The sequence below is a fragment of the Elephas maximus genome, chromosome 14 (genome assembly GCF_024166365.1).
Source record: "Elephas maximus indicus isolate mEleMax1 chromosome 14, mEleMax1 primary haplotype, whole genome shotgun sequence".
NCBI classification, from domain to species: domain Eukaryota; kingdom Metazoa; phylum Chordata; class Mammalia; order Proboscidea; family Elephantidae; genus Elephas; species Elephas maximus.
Window position 1 is genome coordinate 84,239,097 of NC_064832.1, and position 7,066 is coordinate 84,246,162.

The following is a 7,066-nucleotide window of genomic DNA, read 5'->3' on the forward strand; positions in this document are numbered from 1 at the left end:
TGAGGAAGCAGGAGAGCAGTAGGATGCAGACCCCAAATTCTCATAAGACCAGACTTAATGGTCTGTCTGAGACTAGAAGGACCCCGGCGGTCATGGCCCCCAGACCTTCTGTTGGCCCAGGACAGGAACCATTCCTGAAGCCAACTCTTCAGACATGGATTAGACTGGACAATGGGTTGGAAAGGGATGCTGGAGAGGACTGAGCTTCTTGGATCAGGTGGACACTTGATACTATGTTGGCATCTCCTTCCTGTAGGGGAGATGAGGGGGTGGAGGGGGTTAGAAGCTGGCGAAATGGACATGAAAAGAGAGAGTGGAGGGATGGAGCAGGCTGTCTCATTAGGGGAAGAGTAATTGGGAGTGTGTAGCAAGGTGTATATGGGTTTTTGTGTAAGATACTGACTTGATTTGTAAATTTTCACTTAAAGCACAATAAAAATTATTTAAAAAAAGAAAAGAAAAAATTATGTTTTCAATTCTATAAAGCTTAAAATGCATTTTTTTCTTAGCAATTTTGTTAAGTTTATTGCATTTTATTAATATTCATAAATTGAATTGGTCAACAGTCTCAAAAATAGAATAGTGAATAGCATGCCTACCTACTCTTGTAGTAGAAAGAAAGAGGTTTAGGCCCACCCCAAATCCTAAAGAGTGAGTTCTTCATAGGAAAGAGAGGTTCTATTACCAAAAAAGGCAAACATGATGCTGGTTCATAAAAAATGTATATCTCCTGCTTACAGAACATTTTAGATACAGTATTAGATCAATAAGGTGGTAACTCATAAAAAAATTAAAAAAAAAAAAACCTTTAAAAATATTTTTTTACCTGCCATATTTGTGTTTTCAAGTTGATGTTGGAAGATTAATCACCTTTTCTATGTGCCTTGAAAATGTGCAATTGAGCCTAAAGTTAAACAAAAATATGAACTAACTACCAATCTTCTAAACAGTGTACCAGGATTTACCACTCTGTCACTTTCAAACCTTAGTGTTCTGTTTCTCACTAGTCCATAAAATTATCATCAAGTTAACTACACTTATGTTTAAAAAAAAATAGTTGCCATCAAGACTATTCCAACTCATAGCAACCCCATGTGTGTCAGAGTAGAACTATCCTTCATTGGGTTTCAATGACTGAATTCTGATTTTTTGGAAGTAGATCAAGAGGCCTGTCTTCCAAGATACCTCTGAGTGAGCTCACACCTCCAACCTTTTGGTCATCAGCTGAGTAGATTTGGTTATCAGCTGAGTAACTGTTTTCACCAGGCAGGGACTATACCTGGCCCTTGTGAAAGCCTTTGTAGCCCTTAAAACATGCCTAAAGCAAATGGAAGAAATTATGTAGTAAAGGATCTGAACAGAAGATTTCAAAGTGTGTCTCAAGAAGACAGAGTAAATTATTATAATGAAATGTGCAAAGACCTGAAGTTAGGAAACCAAAGGTAAGAACACGCTCAGTATTTCTTAAGTTGAAGAAACTGAAGAAAAAATTCAAGCCTCAAGTTGCAATATTGAAAGGTTCTATGGGCAAAATATTGTACAACTCAGGAAGCATCATAAGAAGATGGAAAGAGTACACTGAGTCTCTGTACCAAAAAGAATTATTGGATGTTTAACAATTTCAGGAGGTGGCATATGACCAAGAACTAAGGACACTGAAAGAAAAAGTCCAAGCTTGCACTGAAGGTATTGGCATAAAACAAGGCTCCAGGAATTGATGGAATACCAATTGAGATGTTTCAACAGATAGATGCAATGCTGGCAGTGCTCATTCATCTATGCCAAGATATTTGAAAGACAGCTACCTGGCCAACTGACTGGAAGAGATCCATATTTGGACCCCCAATCAGTGCTCATGGAAGTAGCAGTAAAGAAATCAAATGATATATTGCATTGGGCACATCTGCTGTAAAAGACCTCTTTGAAGTGTGAAAAAGCAAACGTATCATTTTGAACACTAAGGTGAACCTGACCCAGGTTATGGTATTTTCAATCACCTCATATGGGTGCATAAGCTGGACAATGAATAAGGAAGACCAAAGAAGAATTGATGCATTTGAATTATGGCATTAGTGAAGAACATTGAATATACCATGAACTTCCAGAAGAACATAAAAATTTGTCTTGGAAGAAGTACAACCAGAACACTCCTTAGAGGTGAGGATGGTGAGACTTCATCTAAATACTTTGGACATGTTATCAGGAGTGACTAGACCCTGGAGAAGGACATAGGCTTGGTAAAGCAGAACATCAGCAAAAATGAGGAAGATCCTCAACAATATGAATTAACACAGTGCCTACAACAATGAACTCCAACATAGCAATGATTGTGACGATGGGGCAATATTGGGCAGTATTTTGTTCTGTTGTATTGTAGACAGCCTTGCTGAGTTGGAATTAACTCAATGGCACCTAACAACAACAACAATAAATGCCAGCCAATATTCTAAGAGGTATATCAATTTTACTCCTCTCAGCAACCAAATGACATAGGAACTATCGTTATCCCCAGGTGAGTAAAGAGAACCACACAGAGGGTAGGTAAAATTAACCAAAGGTTATGCAGCCCAGAAGCAGCGGAGGCAGAACTCCAAGCCACACAGTGTGACACACTAACTTGCAGATGTTGCAGTCTCTAACACTAGCCCTCATGTTATGCTGTTGGCTCCAGCTTCAGAGACTTGAGAGCTAGTGGTGAGAATAGTGATTGTTTGTTTCCAGAAACATTTTGGGGGGAGCAGACATTGATGTGTTCACGAAATATTTCCGTCTCAGTGTGCTGTATTTGGCAAGGCATTACAGCGAAGAGTTCAGAGAAGAATTGGCCACTTTAAGACAAGAAATAAAATAGAGAAGAAGTCTAAAATTTTTGGAACTTTAAATGTTGGAGGAGGCAACTTTCTCATTTTCAACTAGTTAAAGATAAAAACTGAAAAAGCCTTTGATCAATAAAAACAGATGAGAGCTCAACCTTGTGTTGAGAATCAAATTAAGAGTATGATCAATATACTTGATATCAAAAAGCTTTACAGAATCTCAGAGTAAAAGTCCGCCTAAGACTGTGGAATCAAGTAAATCCTTTCAATTGGACAAAATTGCTCAGTGAAGAGAACAAAGGAGTGGCTATCCCACAAATCCTGAGAAGATCAAAATATCTTCAATTAATTTGAGAGCAAGAAAGGAACACAGTGACTAGACAACTATTACAGCTAGTCCCGACTTACGATGGGGTTACATTCTGATGACTGTTGTGTCCTAAGTTGGTTCTGACATGTGTCAGACATACGTCAAATACCTCATTTTTTTTTTTTAGCTTTAATTATTATTGCTTTTTATTATCAGTATCTTTATACATCTTATTTTTGTTTGTCTTTGGGGGTTAGAAACATTACATCTGGAAACGATAACCTCAGCAAATTATGTGGTGCAACACTGTGTATAGTGTATATTACCAAAGATAAGATGTAAAAAAAAAAAAAAAGGACAGTGGTAAGTACAGTTCATCATGACTTGAATATGCCGTAAGTTGGGGACTACCTGTATATATAGCGGATTTTATACATGCATTTAGAAAAAAACACTGACGTGTGGTTAACAGCCAAGGGAACAGATTAAAATAAAATGAATGATAAGCTAATTACTTTTTAAAGACTGAAATACTGCCAAATAAACTATGAGAGTGAGCTAAAAGTGTCTGTAAAAAAACACTCGAGTCTCAAAGTTGTACGGGCAGGAAACAGTGAGAAAATCCCTAAGCTCAAAAAGAGGCATACTCTAAAATGCGTATTTTAAATGAACCCAAAAGGGGAATGGAAAAGAAATAACCTTCAGTGTACAGGTCTAAGGTCCATAGAGAACAAAGTGGGGAGTGCATCCTGGGAAAATACATGAAGCCTAAGCAATATATATACATATATAAATATATATATATTATGGGTTATATATATATATTTTTTTCCTCTGTTCATAGGACATGGGCCCTTCAATATCTTCCCAGATTTCGTAATTTCCATGGAAGAGTGACAACTCTTTCCCTTTCTGACTGGAGAAAGATGTTGAGTGTCACCCACGTCCCTGTTTACCTCATTCATTCCACAGGAAGCCTGGGGAAGAAGAAAGATTTTCTCACACCTCATTTCCACTACAAATTTCTTGAGTACCAAACCTAGCCAGCAATTTGGAAGGCAAATCATGAATGAGTTTTAAGATTAAAATATTAGATAGGTGAATTTCAATAATCATAAATGACCTGCAGTTATGCAATCTGCCAAGATGCCATTAAATATTTGCTTTTTGAAATGAAATGGAGATATGGCATAGCAGAATTGGGATTAGTGATTGAAAAATATATATATATTTCAAGTCTATAGGTTACTATGTGGAGATTATTCAATAATCTGATTTGAATTCCATTTTAAAGGAGGTAAATGAGGTTCATTTAAGTTCTTTAAGTTAAATGATTTCTTTAAGTTGACAGATCTAGGAAGGGGTGGAGCCAGCATTCAAAGATAAGGCAGCCTGACCAACATGTTTTCTTGTGAAATTTCTAAAGCAAAACTCATAACAAGCTTGTGCATGCTAAGAGAATAAAAGGAGAATCGTACCTAATGTCTCAACAATAAGATGAGCTGATGAAAAAAATTAAAATAGGGACTTCAAAACTCAGAGTGAAAGAGTTGCGGAATCTAGAACTTGATACTTCATCAAAATATCCGTCAAGTATGAGGATAAAATAAATAAATGAAAAGAAAAAAATTGAGATATACAAAGACTCAGAAAGTTTACTTGTCTTGCAATGTTACTTTAGAAACTATTCAAATGAAAGTGAATTCTGGCAGAGCTAAAAAGAAAAAGAAGAACGGGATCCAAGAAATGGATTTCATCCAGAGGAAAGAAGAGTAAAAACACCAGAATGAAAGCTGTGCAACTCTTTTGTAAAGTAACTGTTCAAATTTTAACAAGACATCAGAGGGCTCTGAAAAGAATGATTCTACAAGACAGTCGATTTTCTGTAGCAAAATTAGGAATCTGGATAGTATGAGCAATAAGGCATGAGCAAATACTTCTGCTGTCAACAAGAATAAAGAAACAATTAATAAATCCCAGGGGCCCAGAAATCTATACAAGACACAGTTAAGAGACCAAGGAAGCTTCAGTATGGCATAACTATGAGTTACATAGTTTAGAAAATGCTGTCAATATGATCTTGATGGTTTTAACATTCAATTACTAGCAACTGATTTTTGGTGATAAATAATTATACTTCTTTTTGTACGGGTCTAATTCACTACTTATATTCATATAATCATGATTTTATAAATGGTTTTCAACTATTTTAAATTAATCTTTAGGCTAAACAAATGTTACTGTTATATTTAAATAACACAATTTTGTGGACTTGTTCTAATTTCCTTCAGTTTCAACTTGAACTTGCATATGAGCAATTGATGATCTGTTCTGCAGTCCGCCCCTGGCCTTGTTCTGACTGATGATATTGAGCTTTTCCATGTTCTCTTTCCACAGATGTAGTCAGTTTGAATCTTGTGTATTCCATTTGGCAAGGTCCGCATTTATAGTCACATTTTTCTTGGTGAAATAAGGTATTTGCAATGAAAAAGTCATCGGTCTTGCAAAATTCTATCACGCTATCTCCGGTATCATTTCTATCTCCAAGGCCATATTTTCCAACTACCGATCCTTCTTCTTTGTTTCCAATCACCAGTAATTATCAATGCATCCTGATTGCATGTTTGGTCAATTTCAGACTGTAGAAGTTTGTAAAAATCTTCCATTTCTTCATCTCTGGCTTTAGTGGTAGATATGTAAATCTGAAAAATAGTCATATTAACTTGTCCTTTTGTAGGCGTACAGATATTATCCTATCACTGACAGCGTCGTACTTCAGAATAGATCTTAAAATGTTCTTTTTGACCATGTATGCAATGCCACTCCTCTTCAAGTTTTCATTCCGGACATAGTAGACCATATGATTGTTGGTTTCAAAATGGCCAATGCCAAGATAAAGAAATAAAGGGCATCCAGATTGGCAAGGAAGAAGTAAAAGCATCTCTCTTTGCAGATGACACGATCTTATACACAGAAAACCCTAAAGAATCCTCAAAAAAACTACCGAAACTAATACAAGGGTTTGGCAGAGTATTGGGATACAAGATAAACATAAAAAAATCAGTTGGATTCCTCTACACCAACAAAAAGAACATCGACGAGAAAATCACCAAATCAATATCTTTTACAGCAGCCCCCAAGAAGATAAAATACTTAGGAATAAATCTTACCAGAGATGTAAAAGACTTATACAAAGAAAACTACAAAACACTTTTGCAAGAAACCAAAAGAGACCTACATAGGTGAAAAAACATACCTTGGATAGGAAGACTTAACATTACAAAAATGTCTATTCTACCAAAAGCAATCTATAGATTTAATGCAATTCTGATGACGTTTTTTAATGAGATGGAGAAACAAATCACCAACTTCATATAGAAGGGAAAGAAGCCCCGGATAAGTAAAGCATTACGGAAAAAGAACAAAGTGGGAGGCCTCACTCTATCTGATTTTAGAACCTATTATACCACTATAGTAGTCAAAACAGCCTAGTACTGGTACAACAACAGATACATAGACCAGTGGAACAGAATTGAGAATCTAGACATAAATCCATCCACATACGAGCAATTGATATTTGACTAAGGCCCCAAAACAGTTAAATGAGGAAAAGACAGTCTTTTTAACAAACGGTGCTGGTATAACTGGATATCCAACTGCAAAAAAAAATGAACCAAGACCCATACCTCACTTCATGCACAAAAACGACCTAAAATGGATCAAAGACTTAAACATAAAATCTAAAACAATAAAGATCATGGAAGAAAAAACAGGCACAATGTTAGCAGCCCTAATACATGGAATAAACAGTGTATAAAACATTACTAACAATGCAGAAGAAAAACTAGATAACTGGGAGCTCCTAAAAATCAAACACCTATGCTCATCCAAAGACGTCACCAAAAGAATAAAGAGATTACCTATAGACTGGAAAAATGTT